Source organism: Ursus americanus, chromosome 25 (assembly GCF_024610735.1).
Source record: "Ursus americanus isolate L20-20 chromosome 25, mUrsAme1.1.p, whole genome shotgun sequence".
NCBI classification, from domain to species: Eukaryota; Metazoa; Chordata; class Mammalia; order Carnivora; family Ursidae; genus Ursus; species Ursus americanus.
This window is the reverse complement of record NC_142151.1, coordinates 9,947,635-9,962,790: the sequence shown is the minus strand read 5'-3', so window position 1 is coordinate 9,962,790 and position 15,156 is coordinate 9,947,635. Positions and strand designations below refer to the sequence as shown.

The window sequence follows — 15,156 nt, the reverse complement described above, 5'->3', positions numbered from 1 at the left end:
AGCACCTGGGTGGCTCAGTCAGTTAAGCATCTGACTCTTGATTTCCGCATAGGTCACGATTTCAGGGTTCTGAGATCGAGCCCCATATCGGGCTCTGTGCAGATTCTCTCTCTTCCACTCCCCCTCTGCCCTCCCTCTCTTAAAAAAAAAAAAAAAGAATCAGTGATAAAGAGAATCTACTGATGAGATTGTATGTCTTGAAAATTTCCTAAGAAGACAAAATAGACACCCATCACATATATCTGACAAAAGGAAGATTCAAACAACCAATATGAAAGTATTTAGCGGTAGATGGAAAGAAGGTATGCGTAAATTTCAGTTAAAACAACAGATGACGTTTGTCACAGATACTGCAGTATTTGAGATATACTAAAAATTTATCTGCTGTTTATCTGAAATTCAAATTTATTTGGCCATCCTATATCTTATCTACCGATAATATCCTCAGGTGATTCTGATACACACTCAAGTCTGAGAAATACTGGGACAAAGTAAGAAAGCAGGCATGTCGCAAGGCCACCTTGAGGTGCTTGCAACATGCAGATTCGTACCCCCAAAACAAACATACCAAACGGAAACCCCTAAAGAAGGAGCTCAAGAATCTTTTTTGACATGCATTAGATAATTTTGATATACCAAAGTCTGATAACCCCCGACTTTCCCAATTCTTCCACGGAGCCCTTCCTACATTTACATGAAATGTGTTAAATGAACTAAACAAGGCGACCATTAGACTGAGGCTCTACATAAGAAACCAAAATCGGCCTATAACTATCTCAAGATTACAAAATTTAAAGCTAAGGACAGCCAATCACCAACAGCCCAATCGACTAAGTGATTAAGCAACTGATTTCCTTGCTTTTGCCTTTTCTCTATAAAAGTCTCTCCTGGGGGCGGTGGGGGGGGGGGGAGCCAGGGTGGCTCAGTTGGTTAAGCGTCTGACTTCCGCTCTGGTCATGGTGTCAGGGGTCCTCGGATCAAGTCCAGCACTGGGCTCCTGGTTCAACAGTGGGTCTGCTTCTCCCTCTCCTTCTGCTCTTCCCCCAGCTTGTGCTCATGCTCTCTCTCTCAAATAAATAAATAAAATCTTAAAAAAAAAAACTATAAAAAATAAAATAAAATGTCTCTCCCAGAGTTCCTGTGGATAGACTACTCCTAACCACTTCCAGTTTGGTGCTGCCCAATTCAAATCAATTTTTGTTCAAATAAATTTTCAATTTATTTTGTTCAAATAAAATTAAAAATTTTAATATGCCTCAGTTTATCTTTTTAAGAGTTCTAGTGTTAGCAGAGGGAACCAAAGGAGACCCCCGATAACCGCCAAGGGCAATGAGCAACCCAGTGAGCCCATGAGTTCACCGCTTTTTCCCCTGGTGCCTGGAGGTTACAGGTTAGTACCTCTCACACCCCAGCTCTGCAGCTTCTGTGTTACGAGCTTTATCTGAGCATTTCTTTTTCCAGACTGGGTCGAGGAATAAGCCAGAACTGAAGTGGATTCAACTTAGGGTCGGGGGGAGGTCATCGAGAGAACATGATCCCCAGCTGACTGCAAGGTGGACCTGGACAACTGGAGTGCCCCTCTCCCTCACCCCATCTTTGGAATGCGCATTCTGCTGGCCTTCCCTATTCCCAGAAACTGCCCCAAGGACACAGCCTTGCCATAGAAATGTGGTGTTGAGACTATCTGAACAACAGATGTGACTAAACCCAGCTGAGGCCTTTATTTAAACTTTTAAGATCTGGCGGGCAGGTGCCCAGATCTACTCATCCCGAGGCCACTGAAGACAAGCCTTGTAAGTTCTTTTGCTTCTGAAAACTGCCATTTACCAATCTGGAAAGGTCTGCCTTTCAGTCTCTCCTTGCCCACTATATACAGGACCAATTTGCAAGCCAACAATTGGTGAGCCAGCCAGGAGACCAAAGAAGTGGACCTTGGGAAAGACGTGTCTAAGGGGGAGATCCCACACTGGCACTGACTTCTAAGTCAATGGGAGAGGTGGCTTCTATGTTAGATGACTGTAGATCACCACATGAGGATGAGGACACCCTGAAACCACTGGCTGGTTTAATGTGCTCATTTGATTAACTGCGTATAGACTGCAGAAAGAGGGGGACACATGACTGCTGTAATGGGCTGGCTCCTCCTGTGGGCATTTCAGCTGGCCACCAGTGTCCAACGAGACACTGAAGCTTGAGTTAGAGAGTTGGAAGAAGAGCTAAGGTAAGAGAAGGGCATGAAGGTTTCCACTATTCTGCTAGCTCTGGGGCTGGCTGACAAGGTGAGAAAGCAGAATCATCTGGAAACCTTAGCGTGTCATTTTCAAAAGCTAGGAGGGCACAGATTAAGGTCTGAGTGCTTGTGACAAAGCCTAACCGGGAAGCTACGCGGTAGAATCCCTGGAAAAGGGATGGGAATGAAGAGGGTGTTGTGACGATTGACAGAGAAAGGGATGAAATGCCCCATGCCTTTTTTTTTTAAGAGCAATTATCCCAAAACAAAACAAAAGCAATGTTTAAGAGCAATTATCCCAAAATGCCTAGGGCAAAAACTTAATATTCTTTAGCTGTCCCCATGAAATTATAAATCTTATCATGTCTTTGAAATGTAAACACCTAGGAGTTAACCAAAACATTGCACACTGAGACTGAAGATAAAAAAGGAGCAGAAAGAGAATTCTTTTTTTTTTTTTAAGATTTTATTTATTTATTTGACAGAGAGACAGCCAGCGAGAGAGGGAACACAAGCAGGGGGAGTGGGAGAGGAAGAAGCAGGCTCCCAGTGGAGAAGCCTGATGCGGGGCTCGATTCCAGGACCCTGGGATCACGCCCTGAGCCGAAGGCAGACCCTTAACGACTGAACCACCCAGGCACCCCGAGAATTTTTCTAATACAGTGCTTTCTAAGTTCCCTTGCCCCGAATCTACTCCATAACCTCCAAAAGATCACAAATATCAATGAAAAGCTTTAGCCATGAGAGTGAAATAAGAGCTATCTGTACTGATGTGTGTTGTGCATATGAGTTGTTGTTTTTTTTACCCTCGAGGGTATTGCCAAAATGGATTTATAAAACAGGCAAGGTTTGTTTTTTGTTTGTTTTTACAAAAGTACTAGAAATAATAAGGGTGGAAGGAAATGACTGCATGGAAAGAAGGTAAGGCAAGTAGAATGTGACAGAGTTTTTTGGGGGGAGAGTAAGGAAAAGGGGGGGTGGTTCTGTTTTGGTAAAGGGGGAAAGAAAGTAATTTTGTCCTAAAATAAAATTACTGTTTCGAGATGAAAAAAATAAGACAGGATAAAGCTGAATGGGTACAGAATATTGCAGAAAGTTTGTGGGGAAAGAACATTAGGAAAGGAATTTGACATGTAATCAAGCTAAGATCAGAATGGATTTATTTAAGTTAAAAAAGAAAAGGACAAAAAGAAAAAAAAAGAAAAGGACAGTGTTAGCATCAAAGTACACTGCTGGAAAATTAGAATTTGATTTCCTTTCTGCTAAAAGCACATTTTCTAAGATTTTTGGTCAGCTCTTAATAAACTGTAAACAAAGATTTATCTTTATTTTAATACATAAAACCCTAATGTAATCTGCCAAGAAAACAAAAATTCTGTGTTTTGTCTTTAGCAGGTCTTTGATTACTTAAAAAAATTGAGCCTTCTAGGAACTAGGGTTTTTACAACTATGTAATTTTTATTTTTTACAGTAATCTCTACACCCAGCATGGGGCTTGATCTCCAATTCCGAAATCATGCTACACTAACGGAACCAGCCAGGCACCCCTGTCCTAAACTTTAATACACTCGAATGATCAACCTGTAAAGCCTGTTGATTCATATGCCAGACTGGGGACCCCTGCCAAGGCATCCAGTACCGTAAAGGTATGGAAGGTGAAAGAAACAGCCATTCTCCTGACTCTCACCACGGATCAAGGTGCTATGCTGCTGAGAACACCAAGCCTCCTCATGCCTGAGAAAGGAATTATCTACTGGAATTTGCAATGGGACATCGCACCGGGATGAGTGAGTTACTTTGCATCCCCAGGTGAAGGGGAACTACTCAGTCTCTACTGGGATCCCACTGTCCTGCTGCAAACCAGATCCGCAGAAACCTATAGCTAACATCATACTTCATAGTGAGATACTAGACAATTTCCCACTATGATCATAAACAAGGCAAGGATATCTCACCTCATCACTGCTTTTCAACATCATACTGGGAGTCTAGCTATTGCAGTAAGAATAGCAAAGACGAGGTGTATGCACGGAGAATGAAGAAATAAAACTGTCTTTATTTGCAGATGACTTGATCATCTATGCAGAAAATGTTAAAGAATTGAACAAAAAAACCCTCCTGGAAGTATTAAGGGGTCATAGCAAGGCTGCAGAATATAAACTATAAAAAATTCATTTTTCCATATACCAGCAATGAACAAGCAGAATTTTAAATTAAAAAATACCATTTATAGGGAGCCTGGGTGGCCCAGTAGGTTGGGAGCCTGACTCCTGGTTTCAGCTCACGTGATGAACTCAGGGTGTGAGATGAGATGCAGCCCAGGGCCAGGCCCTGCACTCAGTATGGAGTCTGCTTCAGATTCTCTCTCTCTCTCTCTCTCTCTCGCTCTCTCGCTCTCGCTCTCTCGCTCTCTCACTCGCTCTGCCCCTCCCCCTACTCATAGACTCTCAACTAAATAAATCTTTTTAAAAATTTGCATTAATTATAACCTGAAAGGAAAAGCTTCTGTGTCTTCTCTGTTCACAACACTTCTGACACCGAAGGTGTAAGGTTATTTGACTCATGAATCAATTCTCGAACTCTAGTGAGCACCCTGCAGTTCAGTTCAACACTATTCACCTGGAATTAATGTCAGAACCCACAAGTTAGGGGCTCAGTCCCATCAACTACTCCCATCTATCAACTGCAAATCCTGCCTCCCATACTTCTATTTATAGATCAGGAGTCCATCCTCGAGTTCAATAATTTGCTAGAATGGCTCACAGAAGAAGAAAGCCCTTTCCTTATTATTGCCCATTTATTATAAAGGCTACAACTCAGGAGCAGCTGAATGGTAGGGATGCCTAAGGCAAGGGATGAGGGATGAGTGCACCCCGCTTCCGCATCCTCTGGGGCCACACCCTCTCAGCACTCGAATGTGTTCACCAACACAACAGTGCTTCAAATCCGGTTGGTTAGGGTTTTTTATGGAGGTTTCATTACATGGGGGTGGTTGATTAAATCACTGGCCATTAGCAGTTACTGCTTTCCCGGAGGTAGGACTCAAAGTCCCAGCCCTCGAATCAGGTGGTTTGTTCCCGTGGCAACCAGCACCCATCCTGAGGCTATCTATCCCGGAGACCCCGACCACCAGTCATCTCATTAGCATACAAAAAGACATGTATCAATTCTGAGGGTTTTAGGAACTGTGACGAGGTAAGACCAAATATATTATTTCTTGTGATGTCACAGCACCCAACAAAATGAAATACTTATATATAAATCCGAGAAAACTTACTATAAAGCTCCAGTAATCAAGGCAGTGTAGCACTGGCGAAAGAATAGACAAATACATCGAAGGAACAGAATAGAGAGGTCAGAAACAGACCCACACAGATAGAGTCAGCTGATCTTTGGCAAAGGAGCAAAGGCAATACAATGGATCAAAGACAGTCTTCAACAAATCACGCTTAACAACCTGACCACCACACACACACACACACACACACACACACACACACACAATCCACACAGAACTCACAGCCTTCTCATGAGCTCAGGGTCAAGCATTCAAGTCCCATGTTGGGCATAAAGCTTACTTTTTTAAAAAAATAGGCTAAGCATTTTTAGGACAGTGAACCAGTGTGATATTCTAATGGTGGATACGTGTCATGATACATTTTTCATAACCCACAGAACCTGAAACAGCGAAAGTGAAGCCTAAGGTAAACTCCGGGCTTTGGGTGATTACGATGTATCCATGCAGAGTCAGTGGTATGGTTTTAGAATATAGGTGAAGCTTGGTGGCCTGAGGTTGAGCTGATGACCAAGAAAGAATTCTTGAGACATCGTTGGTACAAAATGATTGTTTAAAGTACCGGGTCAGGACCGGCGGGCAGAAAGAGCTGCTACACTGGGATTAAGTGGTGACTTATTATATACTTGGGAGTTGGAGGAGGTAAGGAAAAGGGAGATTCCAAAAGAACTTTCCTGTGCTAAAGAGGACCTACAAGATAATGCTGAGGAGGACAAGTTAAGGTTGTTTTCCCCTCTAGCAAGGTATTAACATTAAAATAGTTGGGAGATTTCTGGAAGAATGTCACACCTATCCCACCCTGGAGCGTTCTGTGGGGGGGGGGGATGTTGGGGGGGAGAGGGGAGGTTGTGGGGGGGAGTCAGCTTAAGCTTTGTCTCCAGCTAGCCTTATACTCCCCCCACCAGTTATAACAAATGCACCACTCTGATAGTGGGTGAGGATGTGGGTGTGGGGAGCAAAGGGTATATAGGAATTTCCTGTACTTTTCACTTAATCTTTGTTCTGAACATAATACTGCTCAAGTCTGTTATAGACAGAGAAAAGCAGTGGGCTTAAGATGGAGCCTGCTTCTCGAGGCATCCGAGAATTACTTGGGGTAGAATTAGCTGGGTTCGTGGTGGTCTTGCTCTTCAAACATGTCAGTCATTTAAGAGATTCTATCCTACTTATGCACCCAGTAAATAACCATTCCACGAACCCCCCATCCCTTTTTTTAAGTAAGCTCTAGGCCCAAAGGGACTTGAACCCATGACCCTAGAGTCACATGCTCTACCGACTGAGCCAGCCAAGCGCCCTCACTGCTCCACCACCTGAAGCAGTCATTGCTACTAATGAAAATGGGTCAAGTCACTTGTTTCTTCATATGTCAGGGAATAAAGTTCAAGTGCATGACTGAGTCATCTCGCTCTCTTTTTTTAAAGTAATTTCTACACCCAATGTGGGGCTCCAACTCATGACCCTGAGCTCAAGAGTCACACACTCTACTGACTGAGCCAGCCAGGTGTCCCTGATACATCTTTTTGTAATTACCAGTATTTGGTGGAAGTGGCTGGCATTGAGAAACCAATCAGAATATAAATGAAGTACAGTTCTGAGTCATTAGAAATCTTCCATCTCATTAGGTATAGCTCAAGAGTCGTGCTACAGGAATATTAACAGACAGCTGGAATAGTAAATGTCATGCAAGAAAAAGCAACTCAACTGCCTAGCTGGTCTAAAGAAGTTATTTGCTGCCCTCTTGTGATCAGTTTTAGGAACTACAGCTTCTCCCCTTCGCACTCAACACTTCCTTCTGATGCACAGAAGGTTAGTCTACGCTCGGTTCTGGGCATACGACAGTAAACAAACCATCTGTCCATACTGAGCCACTCACTGTAGTGGAAACACTCTGGAAAACAATCCAAAGGAGGTATTACCCGAGTTGAGTTAAAAAGGATGAGCAACAATTAGCCAGCTGAACATAAAGATTGTGGGATAGTAAGGATTATGGTGAAGGTGTGGCAAAGAGAATGTAGCTGGTACAACAGTCTAGAAGCAAGAGGGAGCTTGCAGTTTTTCAGAAGTGCAAGTACTTCGGTATAGGTGGTAAGCAAGGTGCAAATGTCCTAGATAGAGTGGGTGGGTTGGAGCACTAGTGATGAGAGACAATATACTTTTTGAAGATTTTAACTGAGAGAGAGAGAGCAGAGCGAGTGAGAGAGAGAGCACAAGTTGGGGTGGGGGGGAGGCAGATGCAGAGGGAGTATCAGAGTCCCCCCTGAGCTTGGAGTCCGACCTGGGGCTCAGTCCTAGGACCCTGAGATCAGGACCTGAGCCAAAGGCAGACACTTAACCGACTGAGCCACCCAGGCGCCCTGAGATAAAAATATAAATAGCCATGTATGCATACTAAGAATTCCATGAACACCCTAAGGACGAGGAACCTTTAAGGTCTTTAAGCCAGCAAGTGACTTAATCTGCCCAGGGCTAGAAATCTGATTCCTGGTGCTTTGTGTTAGGAACAAGGGTGGAGAAATGCTGGAACTGGGAGCAATGGCTCGGCTGACCTCAAGTGGTGATGGAAATAATGGACAGAATGGATGGATTTCAAAGTTGAAGGAAGTTAAGATCCACAGAATTTTGATGAACAAGGGTGTGTAGGGAGGACTCAGCGTTGAGGGAAAAGAGCAATGGGGGAGCCTGAGCTTGACTCGCCATATTTTAATTCAGTAGCTGGGCAGAAAATGGCAGCACAGTCCAAAGGTGGGATGGAGGTGAGACCCTGCAGGGAAGAAGGTGACTCCACTTTACAGACACGAAGACATCATAGTTTAGCGTACTGAACATTTATTCCAACCTCTTTCTTGTGCACCTTCCTGCATTCCAGGGTGGAAAACTAAAAACTACATACCCTAGACTCTCCTGCAGCTGAAGCTGGGATGTTATTTAGGTTCTAGCAACCACGTGCACTAGTAGAAGGCTTGGAGTCAAAACCAAAGTAAGTGAGCAGAGAGGCGGGGAGTGAGGGTGCATTTTGCTGGGGTGGATCATAGCAAAGCCAGGGTGGTTCTGAGTGGTGACACCTCAGTGTAGAAGGTAGCCTTCTGATGGTAGGAGGAGCAATAGAGTCTCTTGGCAGTCCCTCCTGGAAGCTCAGCCAGAGTCTGCTCTTTAACTTTCTCTCTTGCTCAGGTAACATCTGACTGACTCAGGGTGCCTGTGGGACGTCATCTAAACAGAGATGTGCTGTTGGACATTCAGACATAGAGCTCAGGAGAGAGACACAGATCAGAGTGAGGTGTGGATCTGGGAGCATTAGTCTATAGATGGAAAATACAGACATGGGAGTGAATGTGACTACTGAGGGATAGAGTGAAACAGCGAGAGAGGATGGGGCAAGCACCTTGACAACTACCAGCATTTAAGCGTGAACAGAAGAAAAAGAAATGTGAAAGCACACTGAATGAGGCAAAGAGGGAAAAAGGGATGAGGTGTCAAGAGACGCCAAGGGAAGAGAATATTTCAACAAGGAGGACTGGTCAACAGTGCCTAATGCTGCAGAAAACAGATAATGAGAGCAAGTTCCTCTCTAGTACTGAGCATCAGAGGGCCTTGCGGGACAGCTGTCCTTAGCACTGTGAGGAGAAGTGAAAGAGGTTTCCAGGAAAGAGCAAAATACAAATGTCGCCCGTTTGGCACTTACCTAGGCTGTTGAAAAGTTTCCCTTTAACCCCAGAGGCACCGTGGTGGATTAAAGATGGCTACGCGTTTTCTGCCACTCCTCGCATGAAGAGGGAGTCTGTGGCTCCTCCCCCACAATTGGAACTGACGCTGGAGACTTGCTTTGACCAACAGAACGAGGGAGAGGGATGCTGGGTAACGTCTGAGGCTGAGCCTTAAGACAGCTCCGCTTCTTCCTTTGTTTCTTGGAATGCTCCATCTCAACCCATGGCTATGCTGTCAAAACCCAAATGAGTCAACACTACATGGAGAACCGTTACCGACAACCGCGTCACAGATTCCTGTGGGCAGCTAGGACCAGCTAGCGAGCTGTTGAAGTGAGGCCAGTCTCGATCTTGGCGCCAACACCACGTAAAGCAGAATTACTGTGATCGACATACCACATCAGGGAAAATAAGAAATTGTTGTTTTCAGTCACTAAGTTTTGGCATGGTTTGTTAAACAGCACTAGTAAGGGAACCGGGGAGAAGGATCTTCAAGGGGAAAGATATCAACAGTTATGGTAACCAACCCGTATGCTGTGTATGAATGTGTGGCACTGCACTCCTGCCCATCACCATCTTCCACAGCTCTGAGCGTCCCCTTCACTCTTCTACCAGAAAAATTATGGGCTGCCTGGCTGGCTCAGTCATAGAGCCTGCAGCTCTGAATCTCAGGGTCGTGAGTTCAAGCCCCACACTGGGTGTGGAGCCTATTTACGACCAGTTCCAACTTTAATGACCATCCAATCCATCACTGTTTCTAGAAAAATGGTAACGTTAGGTTACTGAAGAAGTCTACCTGCAAAGAAAGAATTTCCATAGCTTTCTTTAAAAATGTAAGCAAAATAATGGCAAAATGTTGCCCATTTCTACTATATTTCAAATGTCTACAAAAGAATGGCTGGAGTGTAGAAGTTCTCCATGTTTGTTGAATAAACACTTTATTTATTTATTTATTAAAGATTTTATTTTGAGTAATCTCCACACCTAAAGTGGGGTTCGAACTTACAATACGACATCAAGAGTCTCACACTTGGGGCACATGGGTGACTCAGTTGGTTAAGCCACCAACTCTTGGTTGGGCTCAGGTCATGATCTCAGGGTGGTGAGATTGAGCCCCATGTGGGGCTATGGCAGATCTGCTTGGGATTCTCTTCTCTCCCTCTGCTCCTCCCCTGCTCACACCTGCTGGGGCTCGCAGGCACTCGCTCTCTCTCTCTCTCTCTCAAATAAGTGAATCTTTTAAAAAAAGACTCACTGACTGAGCCACCCAGGCACAGTAAATACGTATATTCTAATTACTCATGATCATTTATGCAAGAAGTCACTCCAATATATCATTTAAACTAAATGCCAAAATAAATTCATTTTTACTGGGTCCTAATATTTGTGGAAGTGGTAAATATAAATTTACCAAAATCTTCAATAGCACATTTAAAAAATTATTGAATTCCTCTTTCAGGTTTTTTCCTTCAGGCAAAATTACTTAAATTCCTTTAGTTGCAAACCAGGTTTTGTAATTGTTTAATTTTTTTTTTTTAAGATTTTATTTATTTATGTGACAGAGAGACAGCCAGCGAGAGAGGGAACACAAGCAGGGGGAGTGGGAGAGGAAGAAGCAGGCTCATAGCGGAGAAGCCCGATGTGGGGCTCGATCCCAGAACGCCGGGATCACGCCCTGAGCCGAAGGCAGACGCTTAACGACTGCGCCACCCAGGCGCCCTTGTTTAATTTTTTTTAACATTTTATTTTTTAAATTTTTTTCTTAAGATTTTATTTATTTGAAAGAGAGAGAGGGAAAGGCAGACTCCCCACTGAGCAGGGAGCCTGACACAGGGCTGGATCCCAGGACAGCGGGATCATGGCCTGACCTGAAGGCAGAGGCTTAACTGAGCCACTCAGGCGCCCCTAACGGTTTAAAGTAATCTCCACACTCAGCCCAGGGCTTGAACTCACAACCCTGAGACTGAGTTGCATGTTTTACAGACCAAGCCAGCCAGGTGCCTCAAATTATTTAGTTCTTTTTTCACGGCCTACATTTCAAGTAAATTGTACTGCTAAATTATATAAATCATTCATAGTGAATATTAACAATTCTGTGATTTCCACATGAGTTCTGTCTCTCGCATCCTTTCTGTTCTTCTCTTTTTTTCTTTCTCTGACTCCCCCTTCTCTTCTGGCCCCTCTCCATTATCTGTTATTTCCTTTCAACTATTTTCTCTATGCTTTCCTATGAATGTGCTAATTTCAAAAGGAGCATAATCATACTTTTGAACACAGTGTCTAGCATATGGTCAATGTTCCATAAACATTCGTCATTACTACTAACTAGTATATATTAATAGCTAACACATAATAATAGCTAATTTTGTCTTTCATATAATTGTATCTATATTATAAGACATTATTATATATTATATACAGTTAGAAATATATAAAAGTTATTTATGTAATAAATGAAATAGTTACGTATTATAGTACGGGACATATTACTTATCTATTTAGCAGCTTAAAGCAGTCAAAATTTATTTTCCTCAAGTTTATGTTGATTAAGAATTCAAGTACAGCTTAGCCCCGTGCCTGTGGTTCAGGGTCTTACAAGGCTATCGTCAAGATGTTGGCTGGAGCTGCAGTCTTCTCAAGGCCCAATTGAGGGAAGATCTACTTCCAAGTTCATTCACATGGCTTTTTGCAGTTCTGAGGTTGCTGACTGTTGGCTAGAGACATGCCTTCTTTCACATGAGCATTACTATAGAGTAGCTCACAGCATGGCAGCTGGCTTTGTTCAGAGCAAACAGCAAGCAAGAGATCAAAAGAGAGCACTAATGCTAGAAGCCAGTTTTATAATCTCCTCTGGGAAGATAAACACCATGCCTTCGCTGCATTCTATTTGCTAGCAGTGGTCCCTAAATCCAGCCCACACTCAAGGGGGTAAAGAATAGGAGGTGGGGTTGGGGGGTGGTATCCTGCAGTCTGCCTAGCACATACAATCTATAAAAATTAAACAGATACCATATAAATCTACCAAACTTGTTAGCTAGTGTTATTATATACACTGAACTTGCCTGTTTTTTTCCCCTCGTATCTGCAAAGTACAGACTTGTCTGTTTTGTTTGTTTTCTGATGGGTACAACAGGGAGATGGAGATTTCCTGCCCATTAATGAATATCCAGTATTTGTCCTATTTTGTTTGTTTATAGCCAGTTTCATCAGTTATTTAAATTTTGCTGTTGTTGTGGGTTTCAGGAAACTTAACAGAATCCTGAGCCTGGATCGAGCATCTTTCATCATTTTACGTTTGTGTGGTCAAGAGAGTGTGGTACAATGCAAGACCACCAGTGCACTCAGATTCACCCAAACCAAAATGATGGGACAGAAGCACTAATTACTGTAGCTATAAATTACATGTATTACATGCGCTGACTTTACAGCCTTCCTGCCAAGATTCCTTTGTTTCTAGAATAACTGTTGCCCAATTTCTGGGCCTTTTTCCTTTTGCTCTAATTCCCCTCCCATCACTTCAATTCATTGGCTCTTTGTTCCACTTACTATACTTCTTGCACATGCTCAAACCATTTCCTGCTCTCGAGTTCTCTCCTCTACTTCTTTACACTTGACTCCGTTTTTGGAAGGTTTTAAAGATTTTCGTTATTTGAGAAAGAGAGAGAGAGAGAGCACGAACAGGGGGAGAGGCAGAGGGAAAGGGAGAAATAGAGTCCTGGGGGAGCAGGGAGCCCGATGAGGGGCTAGATGCAGGGCTTGATCCCAGGACCCTGGGATCATGACCTGAGCCGAAGGCAACCGACTGAGCCACCCAGGCGCCCCAGTTTTTGAAAGTTTCTACATGGAAATTGCAAGTTACAATCGTAAGTCATCTCAACTCAATTAGAATGACCAAATTTTGACTTTTTAGTGCTAATCATAACATCAGCCAAAGATGAGTAGGACCTCGCCTCTGCAGTCAAGGAACTGGGTCTAACTGGGAATAGAGGCATGCAAATGAAAGAATACAATAGAGTTGATGACAGGATTATAAAAATAAAAAGGCAGCTCAGTAGAGAGAATGATAAGCTCTTTGGAAACAGGGGGCACCTCGCTGGTTCAGTCAGTAGAGCATGTTACTCTTGATCTCGGGGTGGTGAGTTCAAGCCCCACGCTGGGTGCAGAGCATACTTTATTTATTTATTTAATTTATTTTAAAGGTTTTATTTATTCATTTGACACAGAGAGAGACAGCCAGCGAGAGAGGGAACACAAGCAGGGGGAGTAGGAGAGGAAGAAGCAGGCTCCCAGCAGAGGAGCCTGATGCAGGGCTCGATCCCCGGACCCTGGGATCACGCCCTGAGCCAAAGGCAGATGCTTAACGACTGAGCCACCCAGGCACCCATAGAGCATACTTAAAAAAAAATGGGGCACCTGGGTGACTCAGTAAGTTAAGCATCTGTCTCGTGCTCAGGTTGTGATCCCAGGGTCCTGGGATGGCTTCCCGCTTTGGGCTCCCTGCTCAGTGGGGAGCCTGCTGCTCCCTCTCCCTCTGCGGCTCCCCCCACTCCCACCGCTGCTGCTGGTGCTCTCCCCCTCTCTCTCAAATAAATAAAATCTTTAAAGAACAAAAAAACAAAAACAAAAAACTCTTCAGAAGCAGGGAAGGTCAAGAAAGGTTTATGGGAAGAGACAGCATCTAACCTGGGTTTTGATGTACCTATGAGCATTTTTTTTACTGAATTGGGAAAGATATGTCAGAAAGGAACACAAAGTACAAAGCACAGAGGCATGAAGACAGCATCTAACCTGGGTTTTGATGTACCTATGAGCATTTTTTTTACTGAATTGGGAAAGATATGTCAGAAAGGAACACAAAGTACAAAGCACAGAGGCACAGAGGCATGAAGAGTTACAGCAAGTCTGGGGTACTAAGAAGTGGGAAGTTGTCCGACGACATATGTTTGCTAGCTTCTAACTCCTACACTGAGTCTATCTTTTAAGTTTGGCTGTTACTAGTTTATTGCCTCATTCCTCTCCACACACTGCTCTCTGCCTTTTCTCTTTCCCCACCTCGTATAATCCTCCTCCCATCCTGCCTTCCTTTTATGGCAATTTTTTTTTTTTCGCATTTAGGCCCTGGATTTAATTTAGTTGGATTGGACTGTAGTAATAATGTTTCTGTACATTTGCCCAGAGGCCTTCAGCTAATGGGTGTATTCTTTACAGGCCAATAAACAGATGAATAGAGCCAGCGTGCTGTGCTGTCTTGCATGTCTGCCTCCCTTCTGTTTCCTTGCACTTCACCCATCTTCCATTGACGGGAGACCCTTTTTGAAAACTAAAATTTTCCCGGGTAACTCAAACATTTCCTTGCCTGCATTAAGTGGCTTCTGCACCTGCCCGTCGGTCCCCTGTTGCTGGAGAACCTGTTTTCTACCCACAGGAGATCAGCCTGTGTTGGGTGGGGGCACACACTGCGGCCCCGGGAGTCCTTCCCCACTGTCAGTGAGAACCTCAGAAATTGATAGTCTCAGGGCTCTAGACGTCCGTTGCTCATTTCTGACCATTGGTGCTGTTCATGACGCCAGGTACTTCAGTGATGAACTGATGGCCGAATAGAACAGGGGCTGACCAAATCACCTTGAGGAAAGGAATCTGAGGTTCTCCAAATGTGGGGAGCCAAGTCTAGGCTCTGAAAACAAACGGGGAACAATGCTAGAATAAAAGGGCCACCACAGCAGCGAGGAAGAAAAAAATTCATCACACTACTTCAAAACAAACTGCATTCCTGAATGCCTGTAAGCCCGGCATGAAGGGAGGGATGATGGCTCCTGCTCTCACCAGTGCCTGCTGGATTTCCTCCCCTTTCCTTCTAAGCTGCTGTGGCCTGCCTGCCGTCTCCCTCTGCCTTACTCTGAACATTCTGTTCCACTTTCACGGCCCCA

The 15,156-nt window shown here is 44.0% G+C and overlaps 1 protein-coding gene across 1 annotated transcript in view; it reads right to left on the bottom strand.

Moving 5' to 3' along the window:
• Positions 1 to 9,328, bottom strand: part of RIMKLB (ribosomal modification protein rimK like family member B) — an 85,712-nt gene extending 76,384 nt beyond the window's left edge. Inside the window, exon 1 of the mRNA XM_045781111.2 lies at positions 9,208 to 9,328. The gene's annotated coding sequence lies outside the window, so the exon portion shown is untranslated. The remainder of the gene's footprint in view (positions 1 to 9,207) is intronic.
• Between the last annotated feature and the right edge of the window lie 5,828 nt (positions 9,329 to 15,156).